This window comes from Amblyomma mixtum, chromosome 10, assembly GCF_055824585.1.
Source record: "Amblyomma mixtum isolate Tamu chromosome 10, ASM5582458v1, whole genome shotgun sequence".
NCBI classification, from domain to species: domain Eukaryota; kingdom Metazoa; phylum Arthropoda; class Arachnida; order Ixodida; family Ixodidae; genus Amblyomma; species Amblyomma mixtum.
This window is the reverse complement of record NC_143021.1, coordinates 166674333-166698885: the sequence shown is the minus strand read 5'-3', so window position 1 is coordinate 166698885 and position 24553 is coordinate 166674333.

Here is a 24553-nt window from a genome sequence, read left to right as displayed (position 1 = left end):
CTAGTTTATTTCAAGAGTAGCATGCAGCCATCAGTGCTTATAATGTTCGCTATAGCTCTGCGCCATCAGGTTTTATGTCTGCGGTACCCCTCCGAACGGCGCAGTGTATGGACGCATAGCGCGCTTATTTTAACAGGAACACACTACTGCCAACTTAATATGCTCTCTCGTGCTTAGCACTTGCAGGCTAGACCTGTTGTGCTTGTCCCAACGGAGTGCTGAATGGAAGCACGACTGGTTTATTTCAAGAGTAGCATGCAGCCATCAGTGCTTATAATGTTCGCTATAGCTCTGCGCCATCAGATTTTATGTCTGCGGTACCCCTCCGAACGGCGCAGTGTATGGACGGATAGCGCGCTTATTTTAACAGGATCACACTACTGCCAACTTAATATGCTCTCTCATGCTTAGCACTTGCAGGCTATACCTGTTGTACTTGTCCCAACGGAGTGCTGAATGGAAGCACGACTAGTTTATTTCAAGAGTAGCATGCAGCCATCAGTGCTTATAATGTTCGCTATAGCTCTGCGCCATCAGGTTTTATGTCTGCGGTACCCCTCCGAACGGCGCAGTGTATGGACGCATAGCGCGCTTATTTTAACAGGATCACACTACTGCCAACTTAATATGCTCTCTCGTGCTTAGAACTTGCAGGCTAGACCTGTTGTGCTTGTCCCAACGGAGTGCTGAATGGAAGCACGACTAGTTTATTTCAAGAGTAGCATGCAGCCATCAGTGCTTATAATGTTCGCTATAGCTCTGCGCCATCAGGTTTTATGTCTGCTGTACCCCTCCGAACGGCGCAGTGTATGCACGCATAGCGCGCTTATTTTAACAGGATCACACTACTGCCAACTTAATATGCTCTCTCGTGCTTAGCACTTGCAGGCTAGACCTGTTGTGCTTGTCCGAACGGAGTGCTGAATGGAAGCACGACTAGTTTATTTCAAGAGTAGCATGCAGCCATCAGTGCTTATAATGTTCGCTATAGCTCTGCGCCATCAGGTTTTATGTCTGCGGTACCCCTCCGAACGGCGCAGTGTATGGACGGATAGCGCGCTTATTTTAACAGGATCACACTACTGCCAACTTAATATGCTCTCTCATGCTTAGCACTTGCAGGCTATACCTGTTGTACTTGTCCCAACGGAGTGCTGAATGGAAGCACGACTAGTTTATTTCAAGAGTAGCATGCAGCCATCAGTGCTTATAATGTTCGCTATAGCTCTGCGCCATCAGGATTTATGTCTGCGGTACCCCTCCGAACGGCGCAGTGTATGGACGCATAGCGCGCTTATTTTAACAGGATCACACTACTGCCAACTTAATATGCTCTCTCATGCTTAGCACTTGCAGGCTATACCTGTTGTACTTGTCCCAACGGAGTGCTGAATGGAAGCACGACTAGTTTATTTCAAGAGTAGCATGCAGCCATCAGTGCTTATAATGTTCGCTATAGCTCTGCGCCATCAGGTTTTATGTCTGCGGTACCCCTCCGAACGGCGCAGTGTATGGACGCATAGCGCGCTTATTTTAACAGGATCACACAACTGCCAACTTAATATGCTCTCTCGGGCTTAGAACTTGCAGGCTAGACCTGTTGTGCTTGTCCCAACGGAGTGCTGAATGGAAGCACGACTAGTTTATTTCAAGAGTAGCATGCAGCCATCAGTGCTTATAATGTTCGCTATAGCTCTGCGCCATCAGGTTTTATGTCTGCGGTACCCCTCCGAACGGCGCAGTGTATGGACGCATAGCGCGCTTATTTTAACAGGATCACACTACTGCCAACTTAATATGCTCTCTCATGCTTAGCAAGTGCAGGCTAGACCTGTTGTACTTGTCCCAACAGAGTGCTGAATGGAAGCACGACTAATTTATTTTGAAGAGTAGCATGCAGCCACCAGTGCTTATAATGTTCGCTATAGCTCTGCGCCATCAGGTTTTATGTCTGCGGTACCCCTCCGAACGGCGCAGTGTATGAACGCATACCGCGCTTATTTTAACAGGATCACACTACTGCCAACTTAATATGCTCTCTCGTGCTTAGCACTTGCAGGCTAGACCTGTTGTGCTTGTCCCAACGGAGTGCTGAATGGAAGCACGACTAGTTTATTTCAAGAGTAGCATGCAGCCATCAGTGCTTATAATGTTCGCTATAGCTCTGCGCCATCAGGTTTTATGTCTGCGGTACCCCTCCGAACGGCGCAGTGTATGGACGCATAGCGCGCTTATTTTAACAGGATCACACTACTGCCAACTTAATATGCTCTCTCGTGCTTAGCACTTGCAGGCTAGACCTGTTGTGCTTGTCCCAACGGAGTGCTGAATGGAAGCACGACTGGTTTATTTCAAGAGTAGCATGCAGCCATCAGTGCTTATAATGTTCGCTATAGCTCTGCGCCATCAGATTTTATGTCTGCGGTACCCCTCCGAACGGCGCAGTGTATGGACGCATAGCGCGCTTATTTTAACAGGATCACACTACTGCCAACTTAATATGCTCTCTCATGCTTAGCACTTGCAGGCTATACCTGTTGTACTTGTCCCAACGGAGTGCTGAATGGAAGCACGACTAGTTTATTTCAAGAGTAGCATGCAGCCATCAGTGCTTATAATGTTCGCTATAGCTCTGCGCCATCAGGTTTTATGTCTGCGGTACCCCTCCGAACGGCGCAGTGTATGGACGCATAGCGCGCTTATTTTAACAGGATCACACAACTGCCAACTTAATATGCTCTCTCGTGCTTAGAACTTGCAGGCTAGACCTGTTGTGCTTGTCCCAACGGAGTGCTGAATGGAAGCACGACTAGTTTATTTCAAGAGTAGCATGCAGCCATCAGTGCTTATAATGTTCGCTATAGCTCTGCGCCATCAGATTTTATGTCTGCGGTACCCCTCCGAACGGCGCAGTGTATGGACGGATAGCGCGCTTATTTTAACAGGATCACACTACTGCCAACTTAATATGCTCTCTCATGCTTAGCACTTGCAGGCTATACCTGTTGTACTTGTCCCAACGGAGTGCTGAATGGAAGCACGACTAGTTTATTTCAAGAGTAGCATGCAGCCATCAGTGCTTATAATGTTCGCTATAGCTCTGCGCCATCAGGTTTTATGTCTGCCGTACCCCTCCGAACGGCGCAGTGTATGGACGCATAGCGCGCTTATTTTAACAGGATCACACTACTGCCAACTTAATATGCTCTCTCGTGCTTAGCACTTGCAGGCTAGACCTGTTGTGCTTGTCCCAACGGAGTGCTTAATGGAAGCACGACTAGTTTATTTCAAGAGTAGCATGCAGCCATCAGTGCTTATAATGTTCGCTATAGCTCTGCGCTATCAGGTTTTATGTCTGCGGTACCCCTCCGAACGGCGCAGTGTATGGACGCATAGCGCGCTTATTTTACCAGGATCACACTACTGCCAACTTAATATGCTCTCTCGTGCTTAGCACTTGCAGGCTAGACCTGTTGTGCTTGTCCCAACGGAGTGCTGAATGGAAGCACGACTAGTTCATTTCAAGAGTAGCATGCAGCCATCAGTGCTTATAATGTTCGCTATAGCTCTGCGCCATCAGGTTTTATGTCTGCGGTACCCCTCCGAACGGCGCAGTGTATGCACGCATAGCGCGCTTATTTTAACAGGATCACACTACTGCCAACTTAATATGCTCTCTCGTGCTTAGCAGTTGCAGGCTAGTCCTGTTGTGCTTGTCCGAACGGAGTGCTGAATGGAAGCACGACTAGTTTATTTCAAGAGTAGCATGCAGCCATCAGTGCTTATAATGTTCGCTATAGCTCTGCGCCATCAGGATTTATGTCTGCGGTACCCCTCCGAACGGCGCAGTGTATGGACGCATAGCGCGCTTATTTTAACAGGATCACACTACTGCCAACTTAATATGCTCTCTCATGCTTAGCACTTGCAGGCTATACCTGTTGTACTTGTCCCAACGGAGTGCTGAATGGAAGCACGACTAGTTTATTTCAAGAGTAGCATGCAGCCATCAGTTCTTATAATGTTCGCTATAGCTCTGCGCCATCAGGTTTTATGTCTGCGGTACCCCTCCGAACGGCGCAGTGTATGGACGCATAGCGCGCTTATTTTAACAGGATCACACAACTGCCAACTTAATATGCTCTCTCGTGCTTAGAACTTGCAGGCTAGACCTGTTGTGCTTGTCCCAACGGAGTGCTGAATGGAAGCACGACTAGTTTATTTCAAGAGTAGCATGCAGCCATCAGTGCTTATAGTGTTCGCTATAGCTCTGCGCCATCAGGTTTTATGTCTGCGGTACCCCTCCGAACGGCGCAGTGTATATACGCATAGCGCGCTTATTTTAACAGGATCACACTACTGCCAACTTAATATGCTCTCTCATGCTTAGCAAGTGCAGGCTAGACCTGTTGTACTTGTCCCAACAGAGTGCTCAATGGAAGCACGACTAATTTATTTTGAAGAGTAGCATGCAGCCACCAGTGCTTATAATGTTCGCTATAGCTCTGCGCCATCAGGTTTTATGTCTGCGGTACCCCTCCGAACGGCGCAGTGTATGAACGCATACCGCGCTTATTTTAACAGGATCACACTACTGCCAACTTAATATGCTCTCTCGTGCTTAGCACTTGCAGGCTAGACCTGTTGTGCTTGTCCCAACGGAGTGCTGAATGGAAGCACGACTAGTTTATTTCAAGAGTAGCATGCAGCCATCAGTGCTTATAATGTTCGCTATAGCTCTGCGCCATCAGGTTTTATGTCTGCGGTACCCCTCCGAACGGCGCAGTGTATGGACGCATAGCGCGCTTATTTTAACAGGATCACACTACTGCCAACTTAATATGCTCTCTCGTGCTTAGCACTTGCAGGCTAGACCTGTTGTGCTTGTCCCAACGGAGTGCTGAATGGAAGCACGACTAGTTTATTTCAAGAGTAGCATGCAGCCATCAGTGCTTATAATGTTCGCTATAGCTCTGCGCCATCAGGTTTTATGTCTGCGGTACCCCTCCGAACGGCGCAGTGTATGGACGCATAGCGCGCTCATTTTAACAGGATCACACAACTGCCAACTTAATATGCTCTCTCGTGCTTAGAACTTGCAGGCTAGACCTGTTGTGCTTGTCCCAACGGAGTGCTGAATGGAAGCACGACTAGTTTATTTCAAGAGTAGCATGCAGCCATCAGTGCTTATAATGTTCGCTATAGCTCTGCGCCATCAGGTTTTATGTCTGCGGTACCCCTCCGAACGGCGCAGTGTATGGACGCATAGCGCGCTTATTTTAACAGGATCACACTACTGCCAACTTAATATGCTCTCTCATGCTTAGCAAGTGCAGGCTAGACCTGTTGTACTTGTCCCAACAGAGTGCTGAATGGAAGCACGACTAATTTATTTTGAAGAGTAGCATGCAGCCACCAGTGCTTATAATGTTCGCTATAGCTCTGCGCCATCAGGTTTTATGTCTGCGGTACCCCTCCGAACGGCGCAGTGTATGAACGCATACCGCGCTTATTTTAACAGGATCACACTACTGCCAACTTAATATGCTCTCTCGTGCTTAGCACTTGCAGGCTAGACCTGTTGTGCTTGTCCCAACGGAGTGCTGAATGGAAGCACGACTAGTTTATTTCAAGAGTAGCATGCAGCCATCAGTGCTTATAATGTTCGCTATAGCTCTGCGCCATCAGGTTTTATGTCTGCGGTACCCCTCCGAACGGCGCAGTGTATGGACGGATAGCGCGCTTATTTTAACAGGATCACACTACTGCCAACTTAATATGCTCTCTCATGCTTAGCACTTGCAGGCTATACCTGTTGTACTTGTCCCAACGGAGTGCTGAATGGAAGCACGACTAGTTTATTTCAAGAGTAGCATGCAGCCATCAGTGCTTATAATGTTCGCTATAGCTCTGCGCCATCAGGTTTTATGTCTGCCGTACCCCTCCGAACGGCGCAGTGTATGGACGCATAGCGCGCTTATTTTAACAGGATCACACTACTGCCAACTTAATATGCTCTCTCGTGCTTAGAACTTGCAGGCTAGACCTGTTGTGCTTGTCCCAACGGAGTGCTGAATGGAAGCACGACTAGTTTATTTCAAGAGTAGCATGCAGCCATCAGTGCTTATAATGTTCGCTATAGCTCTGCGCCATCAGGTTTTATGTCTGCGGTACCCCTCCGAACGGCGCAGTGTATGGACGCATAGCGCGCTTATTTTAACAGGATCACACTACTGCCAACTTAATATGCTCTCTCGTGCTTAGCACTTGCAGGCTAGACCTGTTGTGCTTGTCCCAACGGAGTGCTTAATGGAAGCACGACTAGTTTATTTCAAGAGTAGCATGCAGCCATCAGTGCTTATAATGTTCGCTATAGCTCTGCGCCATCAGGTTTTATGTCTGCGGTACCCCTCCGAACGGCGCAGTGTATGGACGCATAGCGCGCTTATTTTAACAGGATCACACTACTGCCAACTTAATATGCTCTCTCGTGCTTAGCACTTGCAGGCTAGACCTGTTGTGCTTGTCCCAACGGAGTGCTGAATGGAAGCACGACTAGTTCATTTCAAGAGTAGCATGCAGCCATCAGTGCTTATTATGTTCGCTATAGCTCTGCGCCATCAGGTTTTATGTCTGCGGTACCCCTCCGAACGGCGCAGTGTATGCACGCATAGCGCGCTTATTTTAACAGGATCACACTACTGCCAACTTAATATGCTCTCTCGTGCTTAGCACTTGCAGGCTAGACCTGTTGTGCTTGTCCGAACGGAGTGCTGAATGGAAGCACGACTAGTTTATTTCAAGAGTAGCATGCAGCCATCAGTGCTTATAATGTTCGCTATAGCTCTGCGCCATCAGGTTTTATGTCTGCGGTACCCCTCCGAACGGCGCAGTGCATGGACGGATAGCGCGCTTATTTTAACAGGATCGCACTACTGCCAACTTAATATGCTCTCTCATGCTTAGCACTTGCAGGCTATACCTGTTGTACTTGTCCCAACGGAGTGCTGAATGGAAGCACGACTAGTTTATTTCAAGAGTAGCATGCAGCCATCAGTGCTTATAATGTTCGCTATAGCTCTGCGCCATCAGGATTTATGTCTGCGGTACCCCTCCGAACGGCGCAGTGTATGGACGCATAGCGCGCTTATTTTAACAGGATCACACTACTGCCAACTTAATATGCTCTCTCATGCTTAGCACTTGCAGGCTATACCTGTTGTACTTGTCCCAACGGAGTGCTGAATGGAAGCACGACTAGTTTATTTCAAGAGTAGCATGCAGCCATCAGTGCTTATAATGTTCGCTATAGCTCTGCGCCATCAGGTTTTATGTCTGCGGTACCCCTCCGAACGGCGCAGTGTATGGACGCATAGCGCGCTTATTTTAACAGGATCACACTACTGCCAACGTAATATGCTCTCTCGTGCTTAGCACTTGCAGGCTAGACCTGTTGTGCTTGTCCCAACGGAGTGCTGAATGGAAGCACGACTGGTTTATTTCAAGAGTAGCATGCAGCCATCAGTGCTTATAATGTTCGCTATAGCTCTGCGCCATCAGATTTTATGTCTGCGGTACCCCTCCGAACGGCGCAGTGTATGGACGGATAGCGCGCTTATTTTAACAGGATCACACTACTGCCAACTTAATACGCTCTCTCATGCTTAGCACTTGCAGGCTATACCTGTTGTACTTGTCCCAACGGAGTGCTGAATGGAAGCACGACTAGTTTATTTCAAGAGTAGCATGCAGCCATCAGTGCTTATAATGTTCGCTATAGCTCTGCGCCATCAGGTTTTATGTCTGCGGTACCCCTCCGAACGGCGCAGTGTATGGACGCATAGCGCGCTTATTTTAACAGGATCACACTACTGCCAACTTAATATGCTCTCTCGTGCTTAGAACTTGCAGGCTAGACCTGTTGTGCTTGTCCCAACGGAGTGCTGAATGGAAGCACGACTAGTTTATTTCAAGAGTAGCATGCAGCCATCAGTGCTTATAATGTTCGCTATAGCTCTGCGCCATCAGGTTTTATGTCTGCGGTACCCCTCCGAACGGCGCAGTGTATGCACGCATAGCGCGCTTATTTTAACAGGATCACACTACTGCCAACTTAATATGCTCTCTCGTGCTTAGCACTTGCAGGCTAGACCTGTTGTGCTTGTCCGAACGGAGTGCTGAATGGAAGCACGACTAGTTTATTTCAAGAGTAGCATGCAGCCATCAGTGCTTATAATGTTCGCTATAGCTCTGCGCCATCAGGTTTTATGTCTGCGGTACCCCTCCGAACGGCGCAGTGTATGGACGGATAGCGCGCTTATTTTAACAGGATCACACTACTGCCAACTTAATATGCTCTCTCATGCTTAGCACTTGCAGGCTATACCTGTTGTACTTGTCCCAACGGAGTGCTGAATGGAAGCACGACTAGTTTATTTCAAGAGTAGCATGCAGCCATCAGTGCTTATAATGTTCGCTATAGCTCTGCGCCATCAGGTTTTATGTCTGCGGTACCCCTCCGAACGGCGCAGTGTATGGACGCATAGCGCGCTTATTTTAACAGGATCACACTACTGCCAACTTAATATGCTCTCTCGTGCTTAGCACTTGCAGGCTAGACCTGTTGTGCTTGTCCCAACGGAGTGCTTAATGGAAGCACGACTAGTTTATTTCAAGAGTAGCATGCAGCCATCAGTGCTTATAATGTTCGCTATAGCTCTGCGCCATCAGGTTTTATGTCTGCGGTACCCCTCCGAACGGCGCAGTGTATGGACGCATAGCGCGCTTATTTTAACAGGATCACACTACTGCCAACTTAATATGCTCTCTCGTGCTTAGCACTTGCAGGCTAGACCTGTTGTGCTTGTCCCAACGGAGTGCTGAATGGAAGCACGACTAGTTCATTTCAAGAGTAGCATGCAGTCATCAGTGCTTATAATGTTCGCTATAGCTCTGCGCCATCAGGTTTTATGTCTGCGGTACCCCTCCGAACGGCGCAGTGTATGCACGCATAGCGCGCTTATTTTAACAGGATCACACTACTGCCAACTTAATATGCTCTCTCGTGCTTAGCACTTGCAGGCTAGACCTGTTGTGCTTGTCCGAACGGAGTGCTGAATGGAAGCACGACTAGTTTATTTCAAGAGTAGCATGCAGCCATCAGTGCTTATAATGTTCGCTATAGCTCTGCGCCATCAGGTTTTATGTCTGCGGTACCCCTCCGAACGGCGCAGTGCATGGACGGATAGCGCGCTTATTTTAACAGGATCGCACTACTGCCAACTTAATATGCTCTCTCATGCTTAGCACTTGCAGGCTATACCTGTTGTACTTGTCCCAACGGAGTGCTGAATGGAAGCACGACTAGTTTATTTCAAGAGTAGCATGCAGCCATCAGTGCTTATAATGTTCGCTATAGCTCTGCGCCATCAGGATTTATGTCTGCGGTACCCCTCCGAACGGCGCAGTGTATGGACGCATAGCGCGCTTATTTTAACAGGATCACACTACTGCCAACTTAATATGCTCTCTCATGCTTAGCACTTGCAGGCTATACCTGTTGTACTTGTCCCAACGGAGTGCTGAATGGAAGCACGACTAGTTTATTTCAAGAGTAGCATGCAGCCATCTGTGCTTATAATGTTCGCTATAGCTCTGCGCCATCAGGTTTTATGTCTGCGGTACCCCTCCGAACGGCGCAGTGTATGGACGCATAGCGCGCTTATTTTAACAGGATCACACTACTGCCAACTTAATATGCTTTCTCATGCTTAGCAAGTGCAGGCTAGACCTGTTGTACTTGTCCCAACAGAGTGCTGAATGGAAGCACGACTAATTTATTTTGAAGAGTAGCATGCAGCCACCAGTGCTTATAATGTTCGCTATAGCTCTGCGCCATCAGGTTTTATGTCTGCGGTACCCCTCCGAACGGCGCAGTGTATGAACGCATACCGCGCTTATTTTAACAGGATCACACTACTGCCAACTTAATATGCTCTCTCGTGCTTAGCACTTGCAGGCTAGACCTGTTGTGCTTGTCCCAACGGAGTGCTGAATGGAAGCACGACTAGTTTATTTCAAGAGTAGCATGCAGCCATCAGTGCTTATAATGTTCGCTATAGCTCTGCGCCATCAGGTTTTATGTCTGCGGTACCCCTCCGAACGGCGCAGTGTATGGACGCATAGCGCGCTTATTTTAACAGGATCACACTACTGCCAACGTAATATGCTCTCTCGTGCTTAGCACTTGCAGGCTAGACCTGTTGTGCTTGTCCCAACGGAGTGCTGAATGGAAGCACGACTGGTTTATTTCAAGAGTAGCATGCAGCCATCAGTGCTTATAATGTTCGCTATAGCTCTGCGCCATCAGATTTTATGTCTGCGGTACCCCTCCGAACGGCGCAGTGTATGGACGGATAGCGCGCTTTTTTAACAGGATCACACTACTGCCAACTTAATATGCTCTCTCATGCTTAGCACTTGCAGGCTATACCTGTTGTACTTGTCCCAACTGAGTGCTGAATGGAAGCACGACTAGTTTATTTCAAGAGTAGCATGCAGCCATCAGTGCTTATAATGTTCGCTATAGCTCTGCGCCATCAGGTTTTATGTCTGCGGTACCCCTCCGAACGGCGCAGTGTATGGACGCATAGCGCGCTTATTTTAACAGGATCACACTACTGCCAACTTAATATGCTCTCTCGTGCTTAGCACTTGCAGGCTATACCTGTTGTACTTGTCCCAACGGAGTGCTGAATGGAAGCACGACTAGTTTATTTCAAGAGTAGCATGCAGCCATCAGTGCTTATAATGTTCGCTATAGCTCTGCGCCATCAGGTTTTATGTCTGCGGTACCCCTCCGAACGGCGCAGTGTATGAACGCATACCGCGCTTATTTTAACAGGATCACACTACTGCCAACTTAATATGCTCTCTCGTGCTTAGCACTTGCAGGCTAGACCTGTTGTGCTTGTCCCAACGGAGTGCTGAATGGAAGCACGACTAGTTTATTTCAAGAGTAGCATGCAGCCATCAGTGCTTATAATGTTCGCTATAGCTCTGCGCCATCAGGTTTTATGTCTGCGGTACCCCTCCGAACGGCGCAGTGTATGGACGCATAGCGCGCTTATTTTAACAGGATCACACTACTGCCAACGTAATATGCTCTCTCGTGCTTAGCACTTGCAGGCTAGACCTGTTGTGCTTGTCCCAACGGAGTGCTGAATGGAAGCACGACTGGTTTATTTCAAGAGTAGCATGCAGCCATCAGTGCTTATAATGTTCGCTATAGCTCTGCGCCATCAGATTTTATGTCTGCGGTACCCCTCCGAACGGCGCAGTGTATGGACGGATAGCGCGCTTTTTTAACAGGATCACACTACTGCCAACTTAATATGCTCTCTCATGCTTAGCACTTGCAGGCTATACCTGTTGTACTTGTCCCAACGGAGTGCTGAATGGAAGCACGACTAGTTTATTTCAAGAGTAGCATGCAGCCATCAGTGCTTATAATGTTCGCTATAGCTCTGCGCCATCAGGTTTTATGTCTGCGGTACCCCTCCGAACGGCGCAGTGTATGGACGCATAGCGCGCTTATTTTAACAGGATCACACTACTGCCAACTTAATATGCTCTCTCGTGCTTAGAACTTGCAGGCTAGACCTGTTGTGCTTGTCCCAACGGAGTGCTGAATGGAAGCACGACTAGTTTATTTCAAGAGTAGCATGCAGCCATCAGTGCTTATAATGTTCGCTATAGCTCTGCGCCATCAGGTTTTATGTCTGCGGTACCCCTCCGAACGGCGCAGTGTATGCACGCATAGCGCGCTTATTTTAACAGGATCACACTACTGCCAACTTAATATGCTCTCTCGTGCTTAGCACTTGCAGGCTAGACCTGTTGTGCTTGTCCGAACGGAGTGCTGAATGGAAGCACGACTAGTTTATTTCAAGAGTAGCATGCAGCCATCAGTGCTTATAATGTTCGCTATAGCTCTGCGCCATCAGGTTTTATGTCTGCGGTACCCCTCCGAACGGCGCAGTGTATGGACGGATAGCGCGCTTATTTTAACAGGATCACACTACTGCCAACTTAATATGCTCTCTCATGCTTAGCACTTGCAGGCTATACCTGTTGTACTTGTCCCAACGGAGTGCTGAATGGAAGCACGACTAGTTTATTTCAAGAGTAGCATGCAGCCATCAGTGCTTATAATGTTCGCTATAGCTCTGCGCCATCAGGTTTTATGTCTGCGGTACCCCTCCGAACGGCGCAGTGTATGGACGCATAGCGCGCTTATTTTAACAGGATCACACAACTGCCAACTTAATATGCTCTCTCGTGCTTAGAACTTGCAGGCTAGACCTGTTGTGCTTGTCCCAACGGAGTGCTGAATGGAAGCACGACTAGTTTATTTCAAGAGTAGCATGCAGCCATCAGTGCTTATAATGTTCGCTATAGCTCTGCGCCATCAGGTTTTATGTCTGCGGTACCCCTCCGAACGGCGCAGTGTATGGACGCATAGCGTGCTTATTTTAACAGGATCACACTACTGCCAACTTAATATGCTCTCTCATGCTTAGCAAGTGCAGGCTAGACCTGTTGTACTTGTCCCAACAGAGTGCTGAATGGAAGCACGACTAATTTATTTTGAAGAGTAGCATGCAGCCACCAGTGCTTATAATGTTCGCTATAGCTCTGCGCCATCAGGTTTTATGTCTGCGGTACCCCTCCGAACGGCGCAGTGTATGAACGCATACCGCGCTTATTTTAACAGGATCACACTACTGCCAACTTAATATGCTCTCTCGTGCTTAGCACTTGCAGGCTAGACCTGTTGTGCTTGTCCCAACGGAGTGCTGAATGGAAGCACGACTAGTTTATTTCAAGAGTAGCATGCAGCCATCAGTGCTTATAATGTTCGCTATAGCTCTGCGCCATCAGGTTTTATGTCTGCGGTACCCCTCCGAACGGCGCAGTGTATGGACGCATAGCGCGCTTATTTTAACAGGATCACACTACTGCCAACTTAATATGCTCTCTCGTGCTTAGCACTTGCAGGCTAGACCTGTTGTGCTTGTCCCAACGGAGTGCTGAATGGAAGCACGACTAGTTTATTTCAAGAGTAGCATGCAGCCATCAGTGCTTATAATGTTCGCTATAGCTCTGCGCCATCAGGTTTTATGTCTGCGGTACCCCTCCGAACGGCGCAGTGTATGGACGCATAGCGCGCTTATTTTAACAGGATCACACAACTGCCAACTTAATATGCTCTCTCGTGCTTAGAACTTGCAGGCTAGACCTGTTGTGCTTGTCCCAACGGAGTGCTGAATGGAAGCACGACTAGTTTATTTCAAGAGTAGCATGCAGCCATCAGTGCTTATAATGTTCGCTATAGCTCTGCGCCATCAGGTTTTACGTCTGCGGTACCCCTCCGAACGGCGCAGTGTATGGACGCATAGCGCGCTTATTTTAACAGGATCACACTACTGCCAACTTAATATGCTCTCTCATGCTTAGCAAGTGCAGGCTAGACCTGTTGTACTTGTCCCAACAGAGTGCTGAATGGAAGCACGACTAATTTATTTTGAAGAGTAGCATGCAGCCACCAGTGCTTATAATGTTCGCTATAGCTCTGCGCCATCAGGTTTTATGTCTGCGGTACCCCTCCGAACGGCGCAGTGTATGAACGCATACCGCGCTTATTTTAACAGGATCACACTACTGCCAACTTAATATGCTCTCTCGTGCTTAGCACTTGCAGGCTAGACCTGTTGTGCTTGTCCCAACGGAGTGCTGAATGGAAGCACGACTAGTTTATTTCAAGAGTAGCATGCAGCCATCAGTGCTTATAATGTTCGCTATAGCTCTGCGCCATCAGGTTTTATGTCTGCGGTACCCCTCCGAACGGCGCAGTGTATGGACGCATAGCGCGCTTATTTTAACAGGATCACACTACTGCCACCGTAATATGCTCTCTCGTGCTTAGCACTTGCAGGCTAGACCTGTTGTGCTTGTCCCAACGGAGTGCTGAATGGAAGCACGACTGGTTTATTTCAAGAGTAGCATGCAGCCATCAGTGCTTATAATGTTCGCTATAGCTCTGCGCCATCAGATTTTATGTCTGCGGTACCCCTCCGAACGGCGCAGTGTATGGACGGATAGCGCGCTTATTTTAACAGGATCACACTACTGCCAACTTAATATGCTCTCTCATGCTTAGCACTTGCAGGCTATACCTGTTGTACTTGTCCCAACGGAGTGCTGAATGGAAGCACGACTAGTTTATTTCAAGAGTAGCATGCAGCCATCAGTGCTTTAATGTTCGCTATAGCTCTGCGCCATCAGGTTTTATGTCTGCGGTACCCCTCCGAACGGCGCAGTGTATGGACGCATAGCGCGCTTATTTTAACAGGATCACACTACTGCCAACTTAATATGCTCTCTCGTGCTTAGAACTTGCAGGCTAGACCTGTTGTGCTTGTCCCAACGGAGTGCTGAATGGAAGCACGACTAGTTTATTTCAAGAGTAGCATGCAGCCATCAGTGCTTATAATGTTCGCTATAGCTCTGCGCCATCAGGTTTTATGTCTGCGGTACCCCTCCGAACGGCGCAGTGTATGCACGCATAGCGCGCTTATTTTAACAGCATCACACTACTGCCAACTTAATATGCTCTCTCGTGCTTAGCACTTGCAGGCTAGACCTGTTGTGCTTGTCCGAACGGAGTGCTGAATGGAAGCACGACTAGTTTATTTCAAGAGTAGCATGCAGCCATCAGTGCTTATAATGTTCGCTATAGCTCTGCGCCATCAGGTTTTATGTCTGCGGTACCCCTCCGAACGGCGCAGTGTATGGACGGATAGCGCGCTTATTTTAACTGGATCACACTACTGCCAACTTAATATGCTCTCTCATGCTTAGCACTTGCAGGCTATACCTGTTGTACTTGTCCCAACGGAGTGCTGAATGGAAGCACGACTAGTTTATTTCAAGAGTAGCATGGAGCCATCAGTGCTTATAATGTTCGCTATAGCTCTGCGCCATCAGGATTTATGTCTGCGGTACCCCTCCGAACGGCGCAGTGTATGGACGCATAGCGCGCTTATTTTAACAGGATCACACTACTGCCAACTTAATATGCTCTCTCATGCTTAGCACTTGCAGGCTATACCTGTTGTACTTGTCCCAACGGAGTGCTGAATGGAAGCACGACTAGTTTATTTCAAGAGTAGCATGCAGCCATCAGTGCTTATAATGTTCGCTATAGCTCTGCGCCATCAGGTTTTATGTCTGCGGTACCCCTCCGAACGGCGCAGTGTATGGACGCATAGCGCGCTTATTTTAACAGGATCACACAACTGCCAACTTAATATGCTCTCTCGTGCTTAGAACTTGCAGGCTAGACCTGTTGTGCTTGTCCCAACGGAGTGCTGAATGGAAGCACGACTAGTTTATTTCAAGAGTAGCATGCAGCCATCAGTGCTTATAATGTTCGCTATAGCTCTGCGCCATCAGGTTTTATGTCTGCGGTACCCCTCCGAACGGCGCAGTGTATGGACGCATAGCGCTCTTATTTTAACAGGATCACACTACTGCCAACTTAATATGCTCTCTCATGCTTAGCAAGTGCAGGCTAGACCTGTTGTACTTGTCCCAACAGAGTGCTGAATGGAAGCACGACTAATTTATTTTGAAGAGTAGCATGCAGCCACCAGTGCTTATAATGTTCGCTATAGCTCTGCGCCATCAGGTTTTATGTCTGCGGTACCCCTCCGAACGGCGCAGTGTATGAACGCATACCGCGCTTATTTTAACAGGATCACACTACAGCCAACTTAATATGCTCTCTCGTGCTTAGCACTTGCAGGTTAGACCTGTTGTGCTTGTCCCAACGGAGTGCTGAATGGAAGCAGGACTAGTTTATTTCAAGAGTAGCATGCAGCCATCAGTGCTTATAATGTTCGCTATAGCTCTGCGCCATCAGGTTTTATGTCTGCGGTACCCCTCCGAACGGCGCAGTGTATGGACGCATAGCGCGCTTATTTTAACAGGATCACACTACTGCCAACTTAATATGCTCTCTCGTGCTTAGCACTTGCAGGCTAGACCTGTTGTGCTTGTCCCAACGGAGTGCTGAATGGAAGCACGACTGGTTTATTTCAAGAGTAGCATGCAGCCATCAGTGCTTATAATGTTCGCTATAGCTCTGCGCCATCAGGATTTATGTCTGCGGTACCCCTCCGAACGGCGCAGTGTATGGACGCATAGCGCGCTTATTTTAACAGGATCACACTACTGCCAACTTAATATGCTCTCTCATGCTTAGCACTTGCAGGCTATACCTGTTGTACTTGTCCCAACGGAGTGCTGAATGGAAGCACGACTAGTTTATTTCAAGAGTAGCATGCAGCCATCAGTGCTTATAATGTTCGCTATAGCTCTGCGCCATCAGGTTTTATGTCTGCGGTACCCCTCCGAACGGCGCAGTGTATGGACGCATAGCGCGCTTATTTTAACAGGATCACACAACTGCCAACTTAATATGCTCTCTCGTGCTTAGAACTTGCAGGCTAGACCTGTTGTGCTTGTCCCAACGGAGTGCTGAATGGAAGCACGACTAGTTTATTTCAAGAGTAGCATGCAGCCATCAGTGCTTATAATGTTCGCTATAGCTCTGCGCCATCAGGTTTTATGTCTGCGGTACCCCTCCGAACGGCGCAGTGTATGGACGCATAGCGCGCTTATTTTAACAGGATCACACTACTGCCAACTTAATATGCTCTCTCATGCTTAGCAAGTGCAGGCTAGACCGGTTGTACTTGTCCCAACAGAGTGCTGAATGGAAGCACGACTAATTTATTTTGAAGAGTAGCATGCAGCCACCAGTGCTTATAATGTTCGCTATAGCTCTGCGCCATCAGGTTTTATGTCTGCGGTACCCCTCCGAACGGCGCAGTGTATGAACGCATACCGCGCTTATTTTAACAGGATCACACTACTGCCAACTTAATATGCTCTCTCGTGCTTAGCACTTGCAGGCTAGACCTGTTGTGCTTGTCCCAACGGAGTGCTGAATGGAAGCACGACTAGTTTATTTCAAGAGTAGCATGCAGCCATCAGTGCTTATAATGTTCGCTATAGCTCTGCGCCATCAGGTTTTATGTCTGCGGTACCCCTCCGAACGGCGCAGTGTATGGACGCATAGCGCGCTTATTTTAACAGGATCACACTACTGCCAACTTAATATGCTCTCTCGTGCTTAGCACTTGCAGGCTAGACCTGTTGTGCTTGTCCCAACGGAGTGCTGAATGGAAGCACGACTGGTTTATTTCAAGAGTAGCATGCAGCCATCAGTGCTTATAATGTTCGCTATAGCTCTGCGCCATCAGATTTTATGTCTGCGGTACCCCTCCGAACGGCGCAGTGTATGGACGGATAGCGCGCTTATTTTAACAGGATCACACTACTGCCAACTTAATATGCTCTCTCATGCTTAGCACTTGCAGGCTATACCTGTTGTACTTGTCCCAACGGAGTGCTGAATGGAAGCACGACTAGTTTATTTCAAGAGTAGCATGCAGCCATCAGTGCTTATAATGTTCGCTATAGCTCTGCGCCATCAGGTTTTATGTCTGCGGTACCCCTCCGAACGGCGCAGTGTATGGACGCATAGCGCGCTTATTTTAACAGGATCACACTACTGCCAACTTAATATGCTCTCTCGTGCTTAGCACTTGCAGGCTAGACCTGTTGTGCTTGTCCCAACGGAGTGCTGAATGGAAGCACGACTGGTTTATTTCAAGAGTAGCATGCAGCCATCAGTGCTTATAATGTTCGCTATAGCTCTGCGCCATCAGATTTTATGTCTGCGGTACCCCTCCGAACGGCGCAGTGTATGGACGGATAGCGCGCTTATTTTAACAGGATCACACTACTGCCAACTTAATATGCTCTGTCATGCTTAGCACTTGCAGGCTATACCTGTTGTACTTGTCCCAACGGAGTGCTGAATGGAAGCACGACTAGTTTATTTCAAGAGTAGCATGCAGCCATCAGTGCTTATAATGTTCGCTATAGCTCTGCGCCATCAGGTTTTATGTCTGCGGTACCCCTCCGAACGGCGCAGTGTATGGACGCATAGCGCGCTTATTTTAACAGGATCACACTACTGCCAACTTAATATGCTCTCTCATGCTTAGCAAGTGCAGGCTAGACCGGTTGTACTTGTCCCAACAGAGTGCTGAATGGAAGCACGACTAATTTATTTTGAAGAGTAGCATGCAGCCACCAGTGCTTATAATGTTCGCTATAGCTCTGCGCCATCAGGTTTTATGTCTGCGGTACCCCTCCGAACGGCGCAGTGTATGAACGCATACCGCGCTTATTTTAACAGGATCACACTACTGCCAACTTAATATGCTCTCTCGTGCTTAGCACTTGCAGGCTAGACCTGTTGTGCTTGTCCCAACGGAGTGCTGAATGGAAGCACGACTAGTTTATTTCAAGAGTAGCATGCAGCCATCAGTGCTTATAATGTTCGCTATAGCTCTGCGCCATCAGGTTTTATGTCTGCGGTACCCCTCCGAACGGCGCAGTGTATGGACGCATAGCGCGCTTATTTTAACAGGATCACACTACTGCCAACTTAATATGCTCTCTCGTGCTTAGCACTTGCAGGCTAGACCTGTTGTGCTTGTCCCAACGGAGTGCTGAATGGAAGCACGACTGGTTTATTTCAAGAGTAGCATGCAGCCATCAGTGCTTATAATGTTCGCTATAGCTCTGCGCCATCAGATTTTATGTCTGCGGTACCCCTCCGAACGGCGCAGTGTATGGACGGATAGCGCGCTTATTTTAACAGGATCACACTACTGCCAACTTAATATGCTCTCTCATGCTTAGCACTTGCAGGCTATACCTGTTGTACTTGTCCCAACGGAGTGCTGAATGGAAGCACGACTAGTTTATTTCAAGAGTAGCATGCAGCCATCAGTGCTTATAATGTTCGCTATAGCTCTGCGCCATCAGGTTTTATGTCTGCGGTACCCCTCCGAACGGCGCAGTGTATGGACGCATAGCGCGCTTATTTTAACAGGATCACACTACTGCCAACTTAATATGCTCTCTCGTGCTTAGCACTTGCAGGCTAGACCTGTTGTGCTTGTCCCAACGGAGTGCTGAATGGAAGCACGACTGGTTTATTTCAAGAGTAGCATGCAGCCATCAGTGCTTATAATGTTCGCTATAGCTCTGCGCCATCAGATTTTATGTCTGCGGTACCCCTCCGAACGGCGCAGTGTATGGACGGATAGCGCGCTTATTTTAACAGGATCACACTACTGCCAACTTAATATGCTCTGTCATGCTTAGCACTTGCAGGCTATACCTGTTGTACTTGTCCCAACGGAGTGCTGAATGGAAGCACGACTAGTTTATTTCAAGAGTAGCATGCAGCCATCAGTGCTTATAATGTTCGCTATAGCTCTGCGCCATCAGGTTTTATGTCTGCGGTACCCCTCCGAACGGCGCAGTGTATGGACGCATAGCGCGCTTATTTTAACAGGATCACACTACTGCCAACTTAATATGCTCTCTCGTGCTTAGAACTTGCAGGCTAGACCTGTTGTGCTTGTCCCAACGGAGTGCTGAATGGAAGCACGACTAGTTTATTTCAAGAGTAGCATGCAGCCATCAGTGCTTATAATGTTCGCTATAGCTCTGCGCCATCAGGTTTTATGTCTGCGGTACCCCTCCGAACGGCGCAGTGTATGCACGCATAGCGCGCTTATTTTAACAGGATCACACTACTGCCAACTTAATATGCTCTCTCGTGCTTAGCACTTGCAGGCTAGACCTGTTGTGCTTGTCCGAACGGAGTGCTGAATGGAAGCACGACTAGTTTATTTCAAGAGTAGCATGCAGCCATCAGTGCTTATAATGTTCGCTATAGCTCTGCGCCATCAGGTTTTATGTCTGCGGTACCCCTCCGAACGGCGCAGTGTATGGACGCATAGCGCGCTTATTTTAACAGGATCACACTACTGCCAACTTAATATGCTCTCTCGTGCTTAGAACTTGCAGGCTAGACCTGTTGTGCTTGTCCCAACGGAGTGCTGAATGGAAGCACGACTAGTTTATTTCAAGAGTAGCATGCAGCCATCAGTGCTTATAATGTTCGCTATAGCTCTGCGCCATCAGGTTTTATGTCTGCGGTACCCCTCCGAACGGCGCAGTGTATGCACGCATAGCGCGCTTATTTTAACAGGATCACACTACTGCCAACTTAATATGCTCTCTCGTGCTTAGCACTTGCAGGCTAGACCTGTTGTGCTTGTCCGAACGGAGTGCTGAATGGAAGCACGACTAGTTTATTTCAAGAGTAGCATGCAGCCATCAGTGCTTATAATGTTCGCTATAGCTCTGCGCCATCAGGTTTTATGTCTGCGGTACCCCTCCGAACGGCGCAGTGTATGGACGGATAGCGCGCTTATTTTAACAGGATCACACTACTGCCAACTTAATATGCTCTCTCATGCTTAGCACTTGCAGGCTATACCTGTTGTACTTGTCCCAACGGAGTGCTGAATGGAAGCACGACTAGTTTATTTCAAGAGTAGCATGCAGCCATCAGTGCTTATAATGTTCGCTATAGCTCTGCGCCATCAGGATTTATGTCTGCGGTACCCCTCCGAACGGCGCAGTGTATGGACGCATAGCGCGCTTATTTTAACAGGATCACACTACTGCCAACTTAATATGCTCTCTCATGCTTAGCACTTGCAGGCTATACCTGTTGTACTTGTCCCAACGGAGTGCTGAATGGAAGCACGACTAGTTTATTTCAAGAGTAGCATGCAGCCATCAGTGCTTATAATGTTCGCTATAGCTCTGCGCCATCAGGTTTTATGTCTGCGGTACCCCTCCGAACGGCGCAGTGTATGGACGCATAGCGCGCTTATTTTAACAGGATCACACAACTGCCAACTTAATATGCTCTCTCGTGCTTAGAACTTGCAGGCTAGACCTGTTGTGCTTGTCCCAACGGAGTGCTGAATGGAAGCACGACTAGTTTATTTCAAGAGTAGCATGCAGCCATCAGTGCTTATAATGTTCGCTATAGCTCTGCGCCATCAGGTTTTATGTCTGCGGTACCCCTCCGAACGGCGCAGTGTATGGACGCATAGCGCGCTTATTTTAACAGGATCACACTACTGCCAACTTAATATGCTCTCTCATGCTTAGCAAGTGCAGGCTAGACCTGTTGTACTTGTCCCAACAGAGTGCTGAATGGAAGCACGACTAATTTATTTTGAAGAGTAGCATGCAGCCACCAGTGCTTATAATGTTCGCTATAGCTCTGCGCCATCAGGTTTTATGTCTGCGGTACCCCTCCGAACGGCGCAGTGTATGAACGCATACCGCGCTTATTTTAACAGGATCACACTACTGCCAACTTAATATGCTCTCTCGTGCTTAGCACTTGCAGGCTAGACCTGTTGTGCTTGTCCCAACGGAGTGCTGAATGGAAGCACGACTAGTTTATTTCAAGAGTAGCATGCAGCCATCAGTGCTTATAATGTTCGCTATAGCTCTGCGCCATCAGGTTTTATGTCTGCGGTACCCCTCCGAACGGCGCAGTGTATGGACGCATAGCGCGCTTATTTTAACAGGATCACACTACTGCCAACTTAATATGCTCTCTCGTGCTTAGCACTTGCAGGCTAGACCTGTTGTGCTTGTCCCAACGGAGTGCTGAATGGAAGCACGACTGGTTTATTTCAAGAGTAGCATGCAGCCATCAGTGCTTATAATGTTCGCTATAGCTCTGCGCCATCAGATTTTATGTCTGCGGTACCCCTCCGAACGGCGCAGTGTATGGACGGATAGCGCGCTTATTTTAACAGGATCACACTACTGCCAACTTAATATGCTCTCTCATGCTTAGCACTTGCAGGCTATACCTGTTGTACTTGTCCCAACGGAGTGCTGAATGGAAGCACGACTAGTTTATTTCAAGAGTAGCCTGCAGCCATCAGTGCTTATAATGTTCGCTATAGCTCTGCGCCATCAGGTTTTATGTCTGCGGTACCCCTCCGAACGGCGCAGTGTATGGACGCATAGCGCGCTTATTTTAACAGGATCACACTACTGCCAACTTAATATGCTCTCTCGTGCTTAGCACTTGCAGGCTAGACCTGTTGTGCTTGTCCCAACGGAGTGCTGAATGGAAGCACGACTGGTTTATTTCAAGAGTAGCATGCAGCCATCAGTGCTTATAATGTTCGCTATAGCTCTGCGCCATCAGATTTTATGTCTGCGGTACCCCTCCGAACGGCGCAGTGTATGGACGGATAGCGCGCTTATTTTAACAGGATCACACTACTGCCAACTTAATATGCTCTGTCATGCTTAGCACTTGCAGGCTATACCTGTTGTACTTGTCCCAACGGAGTGCTGAATGGAAGCACGACTAGTTTATTTCAAGAGTAGCATGCAGCCATCAGTGCTTATAATGTTCGCTATAGCTCTGCGCCATCAGGTTTTATGTCTGCGGTACCCCTCCGAACGGCGCAGTGTATGGACGCATAGCGCGCTTATTTTAACAGGATCACACTACTGCCAACTTAATATGCTCTCTCGTGCTTAGAACTTGCAGGCTAGACCTGTTGTGCTTGTCCCAACGGAGTGCTGAATGGAAGCACGACTAGTTTATTTCAAGAGTAGCATGCAGCCATCAGTGCTTATAATGTTCGCTATAGCTCTGCGCCATGAGGTTTTATGTCTGCGGTACCCCTCCGAACGGCGCAGTGTATGCACGCATAGCGCGCTTATTTTAACAGGATCACACTACTGCCAACTTAATATGCTCTCTCGTGCTTAGCACTTGCAGGCTAGACCTGTTGTGCTTGTCCCAACGGAGTGCTGAATGGAAGCACGACTAGTTCATTTCAAGAGTAGCATGCAGCCATCAGTGCTTATAATGTTCGCTATAGCTCTGCGCCATCAGGTTTTATGTCTGCGGTACCCCTCCGAACGGCGCAGTGTATGCACGCATAGCGCGCTTATTTTAACAGGATCACACTACTGCCAACTTAATATGCTCTCTCGTGCTTAGCACTTGCAGGCTAGACCTGTTGTGCTTGTCCGAACGGAGTGCTGAATGGAAGCACGACTAGTTTATTTCAAGAGTAGCATGCAGCCATCAGTGCTTATAATGTTCGCTATAGCTCTGCGCCATCAGGATTTATGTCTGCGGTACCCCTCCGAACGGCGCAGTGTATGGACGCATAGCGCGCTTATTTTAACAGGATCACACTACTGCCAACTTAATATGCTCTCTCATGCTTAGCACTTGCAGGCTATACCTGTTGTACTTGTCCCAACGGAGTGCTGAATGGAAGCACGACTAGTTTATTTCAAGAGTAGCATGCAGCCATCAGTTCTTATAATGTTCGCTATAGCTCTGCGCCATCAGGTTTTATGTCTGCGGTACCCCTCCGAACGGCGCAGTGTATGGACGCATAGCGCGCTTATTTTAACAGGATCACACAACTGCCAACTTAATATGCTCTCTCGTGCTTAGAACTTGCAGGCTAGACCTGTTGTGCTTGTCCCAACGGAGTGCTGAATGGAAGCACGACTAGTTTATTTCAAGAGTAGCATGCAGCCATCAGTGCTTATAGTGTTCGCTATAGCTCTGCGCCATCAGGTTTTATGTCTGCGGTACCCCTCCGAACGGCGCAGTGTATATACGCATAGCGCGCTTATTTTAACAGGATCACACTACTGCCAACTTAATATGCTCTCTCATGCTTAGCAAGTGCAGGCTAGACCTGTTGTACTTGTCCCAACAGAGTGCTCAACGGAAGCACGACTAATTTATTTTGAAGAGTAGCATGCAGCCACCAGTGCTTATAATGTTCGCTATAGCTCTGCGCCATCAGGTTTTATTTCTGCGGTACCCCTCCGAACGGCGCAGTGTATGAACGCATACCGCGCTTATTTTAACAGGATCACACTACTGCCAACTTAATATGCTCTCTCGTGCTTAGCACTTGCAGGCTAGACCTGTTGTGCTTGTCCCAACGGAGTGCTGAATGGAAGCACGACTAGTTTATTTCAAGAGTAGCATGCAGCCATCAGTGCTTATAATGTTCGCTATAGCTCTGCGCCATCAGGTTTTATGTCTGCGGTACCCCTCCGAACGGCGCAGTGTATGGACGAATAGCGCGCTTATTTTAACAGGATCACACTACTGCCAACTTAATATGCTCTCTCGTGCTTAGCACTTGCAGGCTAGACCTGTTGTGCTTGTCCCAACGGAGTGCTGAATGGAAGCACGACTGGTTTATTTCAAGAGTAGCATGCAGCCATCAGTGCTTATAATGTTCGCTATAGCTCTGCGCCATCAGATTTTATGTCTGCGGTACCCCTCCGAACGGCGCAGTGTATGGACGGATAGCGCGCTTATTTTAACAGGATCACACTACTGCCAACTTAATATGCTCTCTCATGCTTAGCACTTGCAGGCTATACCTGTTGTACTTGTCCC